Source organism: Linepithema humile, chromosome 2 (assembly GCF_040581485.1).
Source record: "Linepithema humile isolate Giens D197 chromosome 2, Lhum_UNIL_v1.0, whole genome shotgun sequence".
Classification (NCBI taxonomy): Eukaryota; Metazoa; Arthropoda; class Insecta; order Hymenoptera; family Formicidae; genus Linepithema; species Linepithema humile.
In genome coordinates, this window is record NC_090129.1 from 3,455,091 (window position 1) to 3,475,112 (window position 20,022).

Consider the following 20,022-nt stretch of genomic DNA (forward strand, 5'->3'; position numbering starts at 1 on the left):
TGTTTTAAAGCTTTTAGTAAAAAATATAAAAATCATATCACTAATTAAAAGCGAAAAGTTTACCAGTCCTCTAAAAGTAAATATATAATAATGAAATGAAAGCGCGATTGGTTTGTCAATCTAAAATAATAATGTGCGGTCTGTACTTCATATCAATTATAAGTATATATTTGCTTGTAATTAAATATTTCTCGCATATCAGTCATTAAAAGCTAATGTTTGAATATGCATTCCATGCATGTTCAAAATTATCCGATTCAATTAAATGCGGACGCAGTAAATACTAATCCGCGCCGCAGTGAAACTCTAGGCAGTTTTCAATACGACGCAAAGCTAGTTAAACGCGAAACATGTGCGTTTCATGCGTTTCGTGGTGAGAAATTGGCGATTGTTATCTTCTGTTTTAACGATCGCAACAATTAAATTATTGCAATACACGGCCGAGTTTTACTGCGATCGGACTGAGACGACATAAAATTTCAACCCACGCCGTGACCCGCTCCGCATTGTTCGCACGTGGCGGAGTACAGAATTCGCCGTAAATTACCACCGGCGGTTTCGTCGTCGACTTTCGGCGTGACATTCGCACGAGTCACGATCGGCAATCGCGTAATCTATACGACACGGCGCCTCGCTGAAAAGCGAGGGACGATCGGCGCGATATCGAGCGTGCAAAAAGTGATAAACGAGCGTCTGGCATGTCGAGAAAGGATCTTGTTACGGGCGACGACGGTCCTTAGGTAGCGCACCGCGGGTTTCCTTTTGCCACCGCGACGACTTCTCGTTGTTGCTTTCTATCGCGATTTTACTTGCGCACGCTAGCTACAGATTTTGCATTTTTGCGGGATTTCAATTTCCTTTCTCCGCGTAGCGTTATGAAAACTACTCGCGCGCATATGTGAATGCGCGCGCTCTGTTTCATTTGTACATCCTTTCATCGGAAAGGAGTCCCCCGTACGCGAAAAGTAACGTAAATATTCCTTTTGCTGCGTATCTGTTTTTATCCCGGCGACAATGTGTGCGGAATATTAGAAAAGGTTAGCTATATGTTCAGAAAGCTAAAAAACAATTTTGTTACAATGCAAAATCAAATACGTTAAATATAATAGATATATTTATTTAAATTTTTGTTAAAAAATCATTCCATTTTACGATTTCTTAATTTTTAATATAAAATATTAACAATTATACATAAATTTAATTTTGTTTCTTACTATCCATTTTCGGGTGACTTATCGCCCAATAATTAAAAGTGATACAACCGTGGAAATTATCCCGATAGTGACTCGCAAATAAGGTATGCTGTGTACACAGTAAATCGCATGCAGCGACGATTTAAAGTAGTCGTTATCAGGGAGTGCTTTTACTTCGTAGAATCATAGCGGTCGTGTTGCAATGGCAAAGCATTAAAGGGGCGTCCCGAAATAACGAACGTTTAAAGCCGCTCCGCAAAATTAAGCGGGCAACCGGGTTATCCTGCTGCACCATTGTACGCGATCTAGGTCGACTGGCAAAATTTATGACAAAACACGCATATTCTAAAGAAGAGACTCGATAGCTGCGCGTGGTATAATACGTGGTATAAACGAACTATTCGTAGGAGAGCGAATTAATTCAAAGATAGTAAATTTGCTTTACGCACGTGTACGTTATGGTTTTTACTGTTCTTGCAGACTTATTCTCCGCAGACTTGTTCGAATATATAAGATATCTCAGACAGCTTTGCTTTGATAATTTGAAGTCACTTTTTCCTTAACAAAAATGTCGTTAAATCGGTAGTTGTTAATTTAATAAAAATAAAATAAAAAACTTTTTTTGAAAATTAAACTTTAGTAAAAAAACAGTACAATCTTATTCTGTATTATAATCCCAAATAAATAAAATATATAGTTTATATTATAATCGCAAAAATAATTAACGCTGAAAACAAAATACTCGTAAATATTATACAAATAATAAACTTTAATATTTTCATCAATTAATTAATGAAATCCGTAGCAAAAGGTAATTCGCTAAATTTAAGACACCCTGTATATTCACAACAGGAAACGTTCGTACTCCGAGAACTGGCTGCGACATTCGTCACGAAACTTAAAGCGAGTCTTAGTTAGTTTGTTAAAAAAAGCTCGCCCGACGACTAGGTATTTCTCTTGCGACAATTTTCTTAGCAGTTCCACGGAGACGCACGTATCTTCTTTTATCACGCGACACAACGAAAGAAACTACCGCCGTAGGATGTCCGGCAGATAAGGATCAATCGAATTACAGCGGAATTACAGCGAGCGGCATGATGTATTAAAGCGTGAATTCGCGCAATCTTACAGAAATACAATTTTGTTAGCGCAATTCGTTAGCAGTGCCAACACGAATTGTACAGAATGGAAGAGGAGATCTGTCCCTATAGATATCATCCCCTTTTTATCAAAGTATATAAGGTGTCCCAATTACCTCTACTAGAAAATGGAAGATAAAAATCGATGTTTTTATAGCTGAATATTGAAATAAATTAAATTCGTTCGTAAATTTCATCCGATTAATCTGTGCAAAAAACAGCAGGATTACAAAGATGTGATAGATTATATAAAAAGCGGAAAGAATATTAAATTTCCCATCTTCTCTTTTCAGATTTAAATAATATCAATATTTTTCAGCTTATATACGATAAAGCAGGTTTTATAAAAGTCTATAAAGAATAAACCTTTTTTGATTAAAATACAAATTATGCAAAGGTTACGGAACACAGTGTGTCTGCGAGAAAATGTATAATTATATTTAGACATTTTAGAAAACTAATTACACATAAAATCCACGCATTTAACAGTCAGATTATAATTTTAGACAATTTTTCCAGTGAATTTTTTTTCAGTCGGTTCAGTGAAATTTTTCCGTGTGACGTACAATTATTCGGCGTCTCATTTAATAGCAACGCCGGCGTAAAAATCTGTGAATACACTCTTCGCATACCAACGATGTCATTATAATATTACGGCTGTTCTCAAAGACGCTCTCGGCGACTTATTCACCGTCGTAACAATGTCGTCATAACTTATTTTCTCTCGCCGATTATATACTTCGCCGCCGCCGGTTGTACGCAAACCACGAAATAAAAGTTTATTCATCCCGCGAGTATTGCAGAAGTTCCTTCCTATGTAACCGCTTTTTATTCCCTTTTATCTATCTATCGAAAATGAGCGAATAACGTTCTAGCTCGCAGTGGCACAAAGAAGAGATGCGATGGGATCTCCGATTGCCGCGCAGTTTTCTTCGTAATTAGAACGAATAAATGCATGAGCAACGCGATGGTCGCAGTGATGAAACTTTGCGGCCGTTCGCGACGGAAAACAAGACGAAAGGGAAAGGCGGGACGAGAATAACGCAGTAAAAGACTGGAAGAACCGCGAAGAATATCCGATGGCAACGTGTCACTCATTCGCGACGGTCGGACATAAACGGACGAAACAGACGTAAATCGAAATGCGAGGCTTAAAGCGAACCGCGGGATTTGCATGTAAATATACCGCGGTTACATCCGGTGGAGAAATATGAGAGATTTAAATCCTTTTAATGAAACACTTGTCGGCCGGATTGCATCTCGACGTCGCTTCGCGGGCGGATTATCCGAGTTTACCGGAAATATTAGATGCGCGCGTGAACGAAAAAGTTAATAAATGCCCCTCGCGAAATAAATATGGATATATTAAAAACTGCCGTAAATCGTGTTTCTCTAAAAGAAAAATATACATTTCTCTAACGCGGGCATAAATTGTTTCAGTGAGCTTGCAAGAAGATACAAGTACTAAAAGTTGCAAATTGTTCTATTAAAAATAGAAAAACAATCTATTTCCCAATGCACATCTTCATCTTTAGTTTATCATCGACGAAACAATCACATCAGAAAACCACTCGCGACGTAAAGGGATTGTTCGCCCAGACAATTTCATTCTTTCAAAACGAAAGCTTTTCAAACGGAAACGACCATACGGTACCCTTTCCTATTACGATTTTCCTACACGTTTCGTCGGCGGAAGGATTTCACTCAAAGCTGTAACTATAAACTATATATATAAATGTCGAGAAATAGCAAAGCAGAAATGTTTGTCCTCGCTAAAGCAATTTATTTCTGCGCTCAATGAAAACGTCTGATTTGATGGAACCGGACATTAAAATGGCTCTTGCAATTTTGCAAATCATAAATTATAGAGAAAGAGCTTTCGCTTCTCTTTTTCCATTGCAAAAAGAATCTCTGGCCCATTTGCATTTACAATGCGTCTGCGCATCTGGCTTTTATGTAACACGAACCGAGCCGTCCCGCGCCAAAGTGAAAAACGCTTCTAATCTTTTCGGTGAAGAAAAAACAATAATAGCATTCTCCGCGAGAGTAATTTACATAATGAAATATAAAATACAATTGTGAAGAAAAAAATCACGCAAAGATTGAAACTGAATATTTCGTGTCTGAAATAAGCTCTCGCGGATACATTCATCCCGAGATCGATATCGACATAAATGATACTTTCGTATTGTCGCCTCGATTATTATCGAGAGCTATTATAACGGACTTCAATTATATCCGCGTAGAAAGCTCCGCTCCAGCGAGCGAGCTTCGGTTCAAAGCTCCGTAAACGTTATCGGAATCTTAAAAAGATTTCCCGTGGTAATTGCCATTGAAATTGCGCCGACGTGCAGCATTTAAAGCCTCATTACTATGCATCGATATTTTTCGCGTAGCGTTGGCAGCTGATAATATCGATCACGTTACACGGGGTGATAGCCGAATACATCCCCGGTAACGAGTTATAACGGCACGACTCCCATTTTCGGCTCGAATCCGAGAGAAAGAGGGAGAAGTAGAAGAGAATATCTAGAGCGGAGGGCGTTGAAATATGCATAAACAAACTTTCGGCTGGCCATAAACTTCTGCGCCCGCGTATTTCTCAGGCGCACTTTTATGGGAAACGCGATATTGCATCTCGAACGGGTTTCGTTTCGCCTGTTTCTCTCTTTCTCCAATGCCTCTCCTCTCTCCCTCTCTCTCTCTCTACACAAGCTACGAAAATTAATTTCGCGCAGTAATATAACGGCACGTAGCGCTGTAGGTAAAATTTTTTTTCCGACTTTAAGCGCGCAAAGAATTATTAGCCGTGACAAACTTCCACAAAAGATTGAATGCAGCGTAGCTATAATTAAATCCCGTAATTCTAAAATGCGTGCTAAAATTTGCATCATCGTAAAGGACAGAGGTCATTTTACGCTATAAATACTACAAGTAAGATATATTTATAACACATTACTCAATGAGTCAAGTAATTATTATTATACAAATACCTCTTGTATAAATGCAGAAAATCCTGATATTGAGATCAATTGTGCGAGTTTATCATAACATGTAATTATATTTGTATATTGCAATCTTCGATAATCAGTACAATAAATATTTACTGAAAATTAATTCATGACATATTAAATATTTCTTCGATATTTCTTTGTTAAATTTTATTCATAGATTTTCAGCATTTTGTCGTCAGTTTTTTTCCCGCGCTCTTTCTCCGCGACTGCTCGCGTTTATCGCCTCGGCTTCGGCCTGTTCGGATCCAGCAGTAAACGGTTTGTCTCGGACGACTCGGTTCTTCCGGTTCTCTTCTCTTTCTCCTTCCCCGTCTTTCGCCTCCCTCGGACAAGCGAGAGAAGTTTGAATCGCGCTCTTATCCCGTCTGGAAAAGGAAAACGCCCGCTTCCTTCTGGGAAAACACGTTTATGGCGAACACGGCGGAGGGCAATAAAGGCCGAGAGAGACGCACGGCGGAAAACAGCGCGAGAGCGCAATTGCGCGACCGTGCTTTCCCCCGCCGTCGCACTCCGGCTTTCCATTTGCCCCCGTTTCCCTCGCAGTCCTTCGCTTTTTCCCTCCAGGATACACTCTTCCCCAGTTTGCTCGCCGCGACAATGACCAATAATGAAACGCAGGCGCGATAACCACCACGAAAGGCCATTCGTCCCGCGCAAACACGATCCCGTCGGATTAATTGTAGCCGTCCAATTAAAACATTAAAACATTTTTTTTTTAATTGTAATGCATTAAGACACTCGAGTGACCGCGCGATTGTATGCTGTTTACAATTTTTTTTTTTGTAATAACTATATTTTTTAATGTTTATGCAAAACGTTTCGCGAAACTGTGCTACGAGATCAATACTTCAGTGATATTCGTGATCAGAAGAGAAAAGTGAAGAAAAATATTCAGAGTTGATAAAACACAAATATATGTCGAGCGTAAAATCGTTGCAGACAAAATAACATTAAATATATATTGGAAACATTACTTTCAAATTTTATGCGAATCATGTCTCAATAGATAGCATAGAAAAGTTGTCGCGTCGCCAGTTATACGTTTTTTAATAACAGCATTCTCGAGTTTCTGCAAAAATTTCACATATCGGCTATTTATAAGTTAAGAGTGCTACTTTCCTGAATGTTCATAAAACTGCCACGACGAGGCTTTTACTTAGAGCTATTTACGGGATCACCCGGAACGTTTCCCGCAATCTACTTAGCGCGAGTATTCGTTTCGTATCGCCGAGTCCCATCTCCACCACCCTTAATCTCGAATCTAAAGTGCTTCATATTCTAATTTAATTGTGAAGGGGCGCGCGAAAAGAGGCGGGCTATAACATAATCCAATGATATATGTTCTCGCGATCTCTTATAACTACACAAGCATATCGCTCAACTCTCTTCGAGAGCGATTTATTTATCGATACAATCCCGCGCAATAATTTGCACGATCGAAACTCACCGAGTTGTACATAATATGCTCAACACATAATAAACTGGGAAGTCTTCGAGTCGAGTCGCCGAGTATCGAAAGTGGCTTGCGTCAAACCGCGTAAGTATGCAAATGTCCGGCGGCAGTTAGCGTAGATTTACTCAGTTGCCCTTTTGACGTTAATTAGTGTGAATACGTATATATATGAGAGCCGTAGGTCTACATCGTCCGTAAGATCTCTCCATTGCGGTCAGATCCGTTTTCTCATTCCATTTAACCCGACGAGAGGGCAACCGAATATATGTATGTATACCGAAGCGTGTCGATGAGCGCTGCTTTATTATGGGAAATTGCAAGGCATTAATTTCAAGCCGTCGTAAGATATTTCTGTGCTCCGCAAAAATCTTTAAATATTGCAAAACAAAGAACCGTGACGATTAAATTATATTCGACAAATTTTACTCGACGATGATTCAAATAATTCGCTTATATAACTTTTATAACTAGTCAAATGTGAACATTCGGGTCAATAATATAATCGTCTATATGTATATAAAGCAGATCAATTCTATCAAAAATAAATTTTCAAAAATTATCGCGACAGCCCTATATTTTATATTTTCATCAATTATTACTTAAATCTGAATCTGGTTTGGTTAAAATTATATTCAGCCACACAATTATTTGAACCTTTTGAAAATAATAAAATTCTATAATAATTATAATTCTATTATAAGTATATAATTCTATTCTAGTTCTAACTTAGACATATTTGAAAGGTTTTAAAGTGCTTCTGATGTAATGCAGACGAGATAAAGATATTTGTGCACAATTTTTCTTAAAATTATAACGGTCGATTTCCATAACTAAAATTTTTATGATTCAGGAAATACGCGCGTATTTCTGAGTGAAGCAAAATGATAAAAGATAATGGGCAGTATCCTAGCGCGACCGCCTGAAACTCTTCTCCTAGTGCTCCCCGTGGATTAAAGTATAGCTGCTGCTTCTTCTAGTCGTTAAGTTTGATAAATTAATTCCTCTCTGCGTTTTCTTTCGCGCGTAAAAAAAATTGCCCCGAACGGTGGAAAACAACCCCGGACATTAGGCCTTGCAATGACATAAATTTACGGTCATTAATAATTTATGAAAAGCTCCCCGCTGGCCCGCTCATAAATAAACTCGACATTTCTCTCTGCGCTCGACGAGAACCGCTCGCATTTATCGTGCCGCGGTTCGTTTTTATCGCGTCACTCTCTCTTGCAGTATCTTTATTTCAATAACGACAGTCTTAAGACTTGTCCATCGAAAAAATATAGCGACAAAATTTACTCACCGATCGATGCGCCGCTATCGTCGTTTTCTCCGACGGCATCGCTGATTCAAAAAGCACACACTCGCGTGGATGCAAGTCAATCGAGAAAATCGCGGCTAATTATCGGCGCGCTCATTAACAACGATCGCCGCACGTCGCTTAACACGGAGTTGTCGATACTTATTACGTGAGCCGACTACGAGAGATTAGAATGAATAGCACGTAAAACAATAATTGTTTATTACTTGTTAATTAGTCGACAAGTAGACGCGGTTAAATACATGGTAATTTTATGTCGATACGCGGATCATGGACTTTGCGATACAAAATACACTCATTATGTCAAACAACCATTAATTAATTAATTAACCATCATACAACCAGAAGATTATATTGTAAAATATTTCTGAAACGCTATCATACGTATGATGCATGTAATAAAATAATGCGTAGAAGTGCGTCTCAATAAATAAATTTCTTCGTTAACGCGAAACATACGCATATTGTCGCTGGATTTTAGTCAATCGCGATCGTTCTTGCAAATTTAACTGCACGGTGATAGCTCGTCGTTCAATTCGATATCGCCGATAGTATTCGCGGATGAAATTTGCTCTCGAATGAGATAATACGCGCAAAACTACACCGCGATGCGAAGTCGTCGCGAGCCTATGTGAAACTAGCTACTTATCGTAGCGTAAGGTCAAGTAACTGCTGCGTGAATCAAAACAAACATCGCATGACTGAAGCAAAATACAACTTCGCACGCTTCAAACGTAATATTACAATACGCTTACTACGTAATATTGTTGTACACACAATATTCAGTATCGTTTCTCACGTATTTTATGTTTACACAGAAAAAATTATGCGTGGAATGCAAAACCAAATTTCGGTGCAAAATATTAGATAAAGACTGGTAAACGATAGATAGAATAATCGAAATAAAACTGCTACGATTTTGCGTATTTCAACATAATATAAATAATAATATAATAAAAACTGAATTATTATTCCTCAAAATTTTAACACCGTTAGTATTTTGATCCTACATAATTGTATTAATCGCTCATATACTGGCAAATTGCAATTTTATACAGGTCATTAATATGATCTAATCTCTATTTCAATGTTTAATTATGCATGATAATCAAAATGTCAAAGGATCATTACTGATTAAATACGCAGTAAATATTTTTCATACATTTTAAATATCAAGAACGATCAAAATGATAAATGTTTTTTATTTAGAAAATATTATAGTCTTATAAATTTATATGTCTCTAATTATTTTTGTAAATTTATTATTAATATTAAATAAATTTTGTTCTGATAGATATCAAACATTCTGCATAATTTCGATAGATATTCATTAATAATTTTGTAATAATGATGAATTATAGGCGTAAGAAATAAGTATAAAATATATATAATAATAAACATTCAGAAATCTATATATTTCTCGGTTTTTGAAATATTTTTGTTAAATAATTAATATTCTTGTATCAACTTGCAAAATATTAAACTAGAGCGCCAGAATAAAATTAACATCTTGTCTACATATATCAAAGGATTTTTGTTCCGCTTTTATTCCCGCTATTACCGTTACTTTCTTTTTCTCGCATTCGAATAACCTTTTCATCCACATCCACACTTGCTATAAAAATAAGCTTACTTAAAGCCATTAACGTTTTATCGTTACGATATCCGTCATTGTTGCCGGCGCATCACGACACGATGCGCGGTCGTTGAAAAATATTTTATAGCAAAGTGCACCTAGCGGGAGGGTAAAACTTCCCTACCGGGCACAATCGTGAGGTCAAGGGTTGTTGCAACGACCCAATGACGGACGCGTGTAAAGCGCGCTCGATGGCGCAGGGATGCGTTTCGCGGCGAGCAGCGGCGGTTTAATGACTTTGAGCACGGCGAGGCACGAGAAAAAGCGGGTATATTCAGATACGCGCGAACTTAATGCCCGGAAAATCGTTGATGCCCCGGAGAGATAAGCGTGCGATAAAAAAAAAAAAAAGGAGGACGCCAAAGTGCGCGTTATACGAGTCCCTTTGAGTCCCTTGCCGCGCGCACGGATTATCAATATCTTTCTTTCTTTTTTTTTCTTTTATGTCTACGTAAAACTGCATAAGCACGGAACACGATACGCGGTGGGCGTGCGCAAGTTAGGCGATTCAGGCGTTTCGAGCGTCGCAATTCTCCGGCCGATATCTCTGTTAATCTATCGGCGGAACCGTATGCCGGCGAAATATCGCGGATATAGCAGAAAGCTATTCGCTTTTGCCGCTCGGCGCTATCGTAAAAATTCGTTTATTCGCAAAATAATCCGGAACTGAGATTTTTCCGGAAATTTATGAACCCCACCATCGCCTCCGTTTCTTCTTTCCCTCGTCCGTTGCGTCGTCGCAGCAGTAATTCTGCATTACGCACGCGGTTAAATCTAAAAATATCGTCACACGGTAATTGCGTCGCGTCTGAGAAGTAACGTATTTCTCGAGGAATGTATGATTCGTTCAAAGAAAGTGAAAAACTTAGTAAAAACGAAGTAACAGCGAAGGCGCCAACGTTCATGAAGTTTAACCTGATGACTCCTTTATATTCTTCAGCTCCGGAAATAATTCTTTATTCCTTTGTACTTGTGATTCTACAGAGACAAAGGGTCAGAATTAAAGTTGGCTGACGCAGAACCCAGCTTTAATCCTAGAAAGTCCATACTTTCTGATGAAGTATATCGGGATCTAGCCAGACACCACGACATTTTATTCTCCTAGTTTTTCCCTTGTTCTCTTCTTTTGATTACATAAAGAAAAAAATCTTGGAAATATTTAAAAGCAGAAAGTAATGAGACATTCAGAGCAATGTTTACAACAAAAGGTGTATGGCACTAGCAAGATTCTCGAAAATTCTAAGATCCACAAAACCCCGCTGCAAACTTTTCAGATTCATACGTTCCGCGATGCGCCTTGCCGACGCGCTTATCGACAGTTTTTCCCAGTTTTGAGAGATCTCTCTTCCGTGACGGATAAACCGGAATATTATAAATGCCGCGAGTTTTTCGCCAAGCGCAGTGCACGCTCGAATATTCGGGGCTGATCGATCGGAAATCGTGAATCCGCGGGACGACCAGCCGGACCGCATGAATATTTATGGGCGACCGTGCGCGAGAGCGCGCGACAAAAGTTCGTTTCGCGGCCGAGTACTAATTTTTAGCGTTTCGACGGGAATTTCGTGTATCCGCGGGCTTTCAGACCCGATTCGCTGGTTTTGGCATTTCCGAAATGCGCTGCCGCGCCCGAGGAATGTTTATTGCAAAATTTTATTACCCCCTCCGGCTCCGTCGCCCATCCGCATCCCCGCACAACAGCCGCGAGTCTACGTGACGTTACGAGACGCGCTGCATTATTACACGAAACAGGAACAATGCGTTCCACAACAGCGCCATACTGCAACGCTCTGTCTGCACTGTGATCTCTCTCTCCTTCTTTTTCCCGTCTCCTTTTCACACCGACTCCTTTCATTACTCCTCTGTACATAACCGGAGGATCTCCGACATCATATAACAAAATTTAAAATCCCGCTGGTAATTAACTCACCGTTAAACAAATAGTTAAACGACAAAATGTATATTTTACAGTCGCGAGCGTAAAATAACGAGCGTAAAATAACACAAACGCGTTATACATTCGCGGTTATTTTTTAAATACGTTACTATAAATATAATTTTATATAAAAATGTACAGTATTATATGTGATGTAAATTTGATATCATATATTTCTCTCTCTCTCTCTCTGAAAAATAAAGCAACCAATTCGTCGGTTAAAAATAAAAATTAAACAAAAAACAGTTTCTGTCTTATTTAAGTTAGAATCACTTTTCAGTATTAAGTTGAGTAATTAATCAGTTGCGACACAAGGAGTCTAAAGTCTTTTTATTTAATTAAGAGCGTAGGGCAAATGGCCCTGTGTATATAAAGCAAAGTAAAGTAAAACGACGCATATTGAAGTATGTCAGTTTATGTAATTATATACTAATAAGTGAACTTTCCCTGAGTAACTAATTTTCGAATAAGCAAATGATGATTTTGTCAAAACTCTTTTGGAGACATTCGAGTATGTCAATATGGATTGGTTAACTAGCGAAACTGTGTTCTAACAGACAAACAATAATTATAAGTAAAGAAGATTTGTAAAAGTAAATGCGTTTGCATAAATATATTTACCAAGTCTGATTTAAATTCCTCACAATTTCGCTTGACAAACTCGCGTTTCGAGATTACAACTTTCGTGATGAACGACGAACTCGTTTACGAGTATGTTTGCACGCCTGAAGAGGCAGATTCGCGTTGTAAAACTGCATCGAAATTGCATCCAAAGTGCAACGAAACTTGGCGGAATAAGCGAGAAATTAGTCTAACGTAAGTGTAACGATGACTTGCGCGAGAGCTCGTCGCGTAAACTGGATTATCGGTTACGAAACGAAGATCTGACGATGATCGCAAGATCCGCTTGAGTAGTACGTACCTCGTATTAACGTAATACCGTACATAAATTGCAAAACAAAATAAAAAAGAAAAACTTTCGTATCATTGCTGGCAATATTATTGCAAGCTGAAGAGAGAATTACGTGACAGATACAGTCGCGAACGTCGCGCGATAAAAGTGAATCACGGACGATCATTAGTGCAGCCGAACGAGCTTCGACTGTAAATGTTTTTTACGTTCGATGTAATGACCGCGTGTGTGTGTGTGTGTGATGACCCAATCCACTATCTTTCGTGATATTGCTCTGATTTAAACGGTGCTCGGTAAAAGACGCGGAATTGCGCAAACATGCGCGGCACGCAACGCGCAAACCGCAACGCTAATCGCTCTTCGGAATTAATTCGCTCGCGCCAACGAGATGTTCGCGTGTCGAATTTTCGGCGAAATTATCGACTCGCAAATCTATCCGGTACGTCGCGTTTCAATGACGCAGAAGCGTCATTAGCGAAACAGATTTCGCCTATAAACGATCTCGCGCCGGTCGTCATAGCGAAGCAAATGCGAAGTCTTCAGCTGAAACTCAGTCCGATGTGAGCTGAATAGATGAATATAAAGCGAGATAGAGTGCCGTCTATTCAAGCTCCGCTAAGAATGAAATAACCACGTATTTACGGTGTAACGAGTGCGCACCATAATTGAGTTCCTGACATTTATTACACTCGGTTCTCCCATGCCGTCTTAACGTACGCTTCGCTACGCATTTGTAATTACACAGTCATAAATCTTACGGCGGCGATATGCAAGCTGTAACTTGCCAGATGTATTAAAAAAGCTTGAAGTAGCCATTTAGATTGCTCACAAATTTGATAAACGCATCCGGCTTAGTGCTTAAAAATTGCGGTTTATTACTCAACAGCATGTTACATGTTTTGAACTTCTGTACTCTGTGCTTTTCTCTCTCTCTCTCTCTCTCTCTCTCTCTCTCTCTCTCTCTCTCTCTCTCTCTCTCTCTCTCTCTCTCTCTCTCTCTCTCTCTCTCTTTCTTTCTCTCTCTCTCTATGCTACCTTTATTTATTATAGACAGTAACACGCTGTTGGTAGAAAGTTTTGGTTATAACGCTTTTAGCGTACAAGCGCAGACGTCCTAGATGCAAACGTTCTCGCTGAAACAGGAGATAACGCCTGGAAGATAATGAATTACACGTGATGCGACATGTATATGCGCACAGTAATTTACACATATGTACTGCAGAAAAGGTCACTCAACGTTTGTGGATCGTGTAGTATTTCAATCAACATTTCAATTAAATTAATTTATGCGACGCGTTATTAAAGAGTGATCAATCGCACATAACAGAAAACGTACATTAAGTATTTCCTTTTGAAGATATTAATGGGAAACATTTTAAAAAATTACTTGAAAAGATATCCTTTAATTAAATCTTCAATATGTATAATTATTGCGTCGCAGGAATGACATTAATTGCCATAATGTGCTGCAATAATAATGTAATATCTAAAAATAACGATAATCGTCAATTTTATCATTATTAATACAAAAATATAGAAAAAAATTATGTAAAGAAATATATTTTTTATATAGGAATAATATTAAAAATCTTATTGCATATAAAATAGTAATATAAGAGTGTCAAATATTTTTCGCGATGAAACGACTAACATTCTACGAAACAAAACAACCCTGGCTTATAATAGGAGTGTCTCGATCGTTTCGGTGTTAAGGGTGGGGGCGTCATTAGATATAGGCTACGATGCAGCTTATACTTTTACGTCATGTTCGGTTGAGATGTACATTCGATAGCGGACAATATATCAACGTATCGATCGTCGCTGTCGAGTCGTCGTCGTCGCACCGTATGAAGTAGTGCCGTGAGCGTCAGCTGAGCGGAAGATCCAATTTTTCCAGCGAGTATCACTCGTGTGTGCACTTGTCGCGTGTTACTGTCGTAAAAAAGCGCACGCGATCACGCGACCGTCGTCCGCTTTCCGCGCGAGTGAACAGTTCCGCCAAGACAGCTTCCAGTAACGAAACGCGGAAACTTTCTTTTTTCTTTTTTCCTCTTTGCTCTAGAAAGAGCAAAGCGGAGACGCGTAAGTATCGAGTCTATATTTAATAAGAAAAATCTGAATCTCTTGTGAACTATCTTTCATAGAACTATGAACTCGGAGATATTCTAAAAATATCTTATATTCGCCCAATTCATATGAAAGGTAATAATTCCGATTGACTGTGCGCTTACATTCAGCCGTAAATAAATATTGAAGTAATAACTTTCGTGTAAAAAACTGAGAAATATTTATTATGTTTAGTTTCCTATTTTAATTTCAATTCAAATTTCTCATATTAATTTAAATTAAAATTTTTTTTATTTTAATTTAAATTTTAATAAAATGTCAATTTCAATTTCATTTTGCTTTCCACTTTAATTTAATTTGTATCAATATTCATTTTGAATAACCGTGTTTTTACTATCAAACAATGTCGCCGATAAGAAATGTCATGTTGCAAAAAAGCACAATGCTGTATAGATGGGCGTCGTGTTATGAATTATACCGAGTTTTATACGTTCTTCTTTTATATACACAAAAGTCGTCGGTGCATCGGGGTGCGAAGTTCACCAGGGCGGGAACTTCACAAGAAATTTCTCCTTTCCATTGTCAAGCTCGTGTCGTTAATTAAGCACGCGCTAGGAATTCGCCGACGCCGAGGATCCCGGCAAATCCCTCGGCGCTGAGCTTGCTCAAAGACCTCGTATTTGCAGAGCCGGCTGTATACGCGCGCGAATGTACGTGTCTTAATTCATTGTACCTCGTAACTTTTCCTTCGGCGACGGAATTAAATCTCCTCCACTTTCCACTTCTTATCACTTCGCGTTTTATCGCAATAAGACAACGACATATCGTTGTCCTGCGAGGAAAAACGGCGGCGACAAATGCATCTTCAACTATATCAACGCATTGAATAAAACATTCCAGGAAACACCTTCGTAAATATGTTATGGAAATATAAATTTTTCCCAGTTTCTTTTTGCACATCGCATATTACATTTTGCACATTGTTCCGAGAAAGTGTGCCATGTATAAAATTGACGAACTGTCGCGTCAACATTCAATAGATGGCAAGATGAAATCTTGACTGGCAAATATTGATAAATTAGCAAATATTGATAAATTATTAGAGTCTCAATAAAGATGGAATATCGACGTTGCCGGAGAAAAAAATTGAATTTCCGTGCAACAAAAATGCAATATTTGAAAAATAAATACAAGTGACGTAACTCGTGAAGTTATTTGTCGAATTTTACGGGTCAAAGATAAACTATTTTCCGTTTCCCCATTTTCACCGATATTTCGCGTTGCGATATTTTTCCACGGCGCCAAACCATCGATCGTAGTTCGTGCCGAGCTTTCCCAAAGACATTTTATTTTCCGGGGGAGGGCGGGCTTACGTTGGAGGATGCGCGCAGCTCAATTCATTGCTCGGGGAAACTTGTGCACCGGCGAGAATAGCCGGCAGAGAGAGCCGGGGTTCCTTCTTCGACGCGCGGCTTCTTTTCGTCTTCTCGTTTCCTCCGCTGCGGCCTTTGTCCCGGCCGTTCTCCCGCGTTCGTTTCTCCCTCAGGTCCTCCCGCACGCTGTTGCACGGCGGAAAAGACTCGTCTGCATGTTCGGGACGAGAGAGCTGAGAAAAAGGAGGCGCGCACCGACGGCCGAGACTGCGCTTCCCGCGACTATGCTTCGCGCGAGAAGGAGACGCGACATCGCTCGTCGTCGAGCGCGTCCCAGGGCTTGTTTCACAGCCCTGAGGTACATATTTCTCGGCACGAATCTGCAGATCGATATAGGCGCGGCCCACGCTAAGAAAAAGCGATTCCTCGCGTTTTGATTCACGACGCGTTCATCGACCAGTTGAGTGCTTTATTTACCGCGCAATGACTGGATTTATGGCCGTTATTTGGCGCAGCACACCGATCCTTCTCTCATATTGTTTACCGCATTTTCCGCGAATTGCTTCAAATTGAATGTTCGTACTCAATTAAGGTCAAGTGAGATTCATTTAGCCTCTTCAGCGTTGTTTCGCCGATAAAACGTTATCATTGTTGTCATAGTTATTTGACATATTTCTAAATTATTGAAATATTTTGGTAAAATATATATACCCCACTCGTTAATTCATTACGCGATTAAAATAAGCGGGTGACGCTCTCCGTTAAATTCTCTGAAATTTGTGCGGGATACATCAAAATTACATTATCGTTGTTACCTTTATAAGTAAATTATTCGCCCGCATATTTCATCCTGAATTTCAACGCGCAAACATGACTCGTCTATATTTCGAATTTATTCCATCTGAGAATACAATATTACAAGAACTAAATGTATCAATTTTAATACAAAATTTCCTAATGTAAATCTAATATAAAGCGGCATTCTTATCAAAAAATTAATACAAATCATAAATTTTGCAAAACATTTTAATAATGCTTAACAAATTATTTAGAAAAAAATAGTTCACTTTTACTTTTTATATGCGAAACGTATTCTGTGCAAATATATAAATTTTTCTGCGAAACTCCCCTGCATTTCAGATTATTCTACCTGAGAGAGAGAGCTATAGGGAATCAGAAATAAAATATATGTAAACACAGAACATTTGCTTAAATCCAATTTCGCATTGTGCGAGGGTCAGAAAACAAGAATTTATGACGTCGCGGTCGTACAATCCCTAATCGGTGAATATTTCTACGAAAAATTCCTTGAACTGGTTTCAAGGAGGCAGGATCGGGCCAAAGTAAGCCAAGGATATATACGCATCCCCGAGTGGAATCTCGCGGGGCTTCCTCCGCGCGTATATACCCTCTTTGCCGGAGAATAAAGATAACTCCGCGTTTCCGGCGCGTCGCGCCGGCGTATACAGGTTATACGCGCGTTCCGGTGCGATCTCGGCATCTGGCGTGAATAAAGAATGCACGTCGCATGAGATTCCGTTTGAAATTTGCATCGCGCCACGTATGTATGCACCGCTGTCGAAAGAATGCGACGTCAAACAAGATACACGTCTTTGTGATGCTTACCCGCTTTTTGCTCGGCGGCGCATCGTCACGTTGCTGAAACACTTTTCGGAAGAACGTCTTTCGAGTGACAGAAATCCCGAGTGGCCAGCCGTTCGCGAAAATCTCTTCCGTGATAATTGCAAACGAAATAGCGCCAACGTTCGCGAAATTTTTGGACATTTTTCGAACGCAATCCCACGCGGAGACGGAAACACGCGCACGCAAACGCCTTTTATTCTCCATTATTTTTACAAGTCGCAGGGCAAAGGGTTAATGTAAACTGCGTGAACTGGAAAAAAACTGAAAATGTCTCGCGTTACAGCGTGAAACAACGGCGACAGTCCAGAATTTTATTCGCGGTGAGGGAAGACAAAAAGTGCCGCTTCTAGGTTGCCGCGCTCGTGCGTGCCGTTCCACCGTTCGCGCTTTATAACCAGCGCACATACATATCGTCGCGAGAAAAGGATTCTATTAAAAACATATTGCGCTACCCGACTTATGTCGCATCGTGCACTGCGCTCCAAGTACGTACTCGAAACACAATGCGCTTCAAACGTGACTAAAGTAATATCTATTTTTGAGAACTGTTTCGTAACTATTAACGGATGACAAATTGCGAGCAATGCGCTGTACGATGCGCGAGACCCAGTTTTCGCTTTGTGCATAATTTGTCAATTAATGTCGCTTAGCTTAAGCCTGAAAAGATACTTTCATTCCTACAGGATTTAATAAAAAGTACGGTATGTTTCAGATCGAATATTTAAACCGATCCGTGTTTCAAGTTGTGCACTTCACGATGCTTAGCAAAAAGCACTATTTGTCTTCATATTTCAAATGTCGCGGGATTATTTTTATGAATATCCGTTTCGCTGACGTTTAATACAGAGATGTATCTCATAAACATAATTCACTGAAGAATAAATATATAGACATAATATAGGAAGCAGCCCGAGTAACGTCTGCCTGCGCTAAGAAACGGTGGACAGAGAGAGAAAGAGAGAGAGAGAGAAATAAAAATAATAAACTGCCACTTCTCAGCAGCGAGTTCCACGAGACGAAATGTACGCGAATTAAAGTGCCGTTTCTACGGCACTGCGCCGGGTTGAAATATCTTCTCCAGCGGGCTGTTGCGGAACCCGGCGGAGAAAAATTAGACGGAAGATGATCTCGTACGAGAACGATGTCTCTATCTCTCTCGCCATCCCTCTCCTTCTCGCTCTCCTTCACCGCGCGAGCGAATCGCATTTTTGCTCGCGGCGCACTGAAATTCCGATTTCTACGCCCGCCTCGGACAAATCCGGAGGATTCAATTCGACTCGCTCGCCAATAGAGAGACCGCCGCCGCGGAAATTCTATCAAAAGGAGAGCCGCAACCGAGCGTGCGCCATGTTCGCCTAATTGTTAAGTCCGTTCTTGGCCAGTGTACTGGAGGGATTAGCCAGACAGAAGCCGGTTAGAGACCATCGAGGAGCAGATACGGCAGGGATACGCTGCAAACAGTAACCCGTGGCAATCTGCGTTTATTCGACCGAGTTCTAATTGCCTACAACGCTCGCATGCTATGAAACTTTCGCTACCGCAATTGCCGGCAATGATCTGGCGTCCGGTACCCCCGAAAGGACGTCAAATGAAATATAGTGGCATCTTGTGTAAATGTAGAATGATAACGTTTGGATTTCCAATTTTATACATCAAATTTCAATACATTCCGTAACGATCAAATATAAAAAGAAGACAAACGTGTAATTTATTGTCACGAGTGTAGAATTTATCATCGTCATAATCGTTTCTCTAGCAACAGATTAATCTTCAAAGGCCGAAAGTTCTTCGCGACTTTTACAGTTTTTAATAAATATGTCAAAGTGATATAATGGAAAGAATATCAGACCGATGTAGAATTGAAAAATCGCTTTCCTGTCCGATAAATAAAAAGACAAATTTTCCATCTCTCACAAGTATAGAAAATAAATTCTAAATTGCATATATTTCACATTTGTGTCACGTGTACGATTTAAATGCATATAAAGAGTGTCGTAAAAATATGTAAGCGCGTGTTAATCTTTGGAATATAAATTAGAATATATTTTTTGCGCTATAGCGCAAAAATAGTCATAAAAAGGATAAAAGATAATAAATTCTACGCGCATGGCACTAGATTACCGGAGACGCGACGTCGGCGTCGTAATGAGCGTCAACATTATCGGTCTCTGCAGAAAAGAATGTCTCACTTATATTAAAAACGTGAAACGTGAAGAATTTAATAACGACCATTAAGCGTATCCGTGTTGGTAGATAGAAGCTCATAAACCTTTTTTCGGATACTCCGGGACTCGGAATGCACGGGCGCGACATACACGCTAAGCGGCGCGCGAAGAGACAAA

The 20,022-nt window shown here is 39.6% G+C and overlaps 1 protein-coding gene across 6 annotated transcripts in view; it reads right to left on the reverse strand.

The window, feature by feature from the left end:
- Rbfox1 (RNA-binding Fox protein 1) overlaps nucleotides 1-20,022 on the reverse strand; it is a 289,153-nt gene that overhangs the window by 196,658 nt on the left and 72,473 nt on the right. Inside the window, exon 1 of one of the 6 annotated variants that reach the window (XM_067350446.1) lies at nucleotides 8,097-8,712. The exons of the other annotated variants lie outside the window; for them this stretch is intronic. The gene's annotated coding sequence lies outside the window, so the exon portion shown is untranslated. Of the gene's footprint in view, nucleotides 1-8,096; nucleotides 8,713-20,022 lie in introns of those variants that run through there. 6 annotated transcript variants of the gene reach the window in all.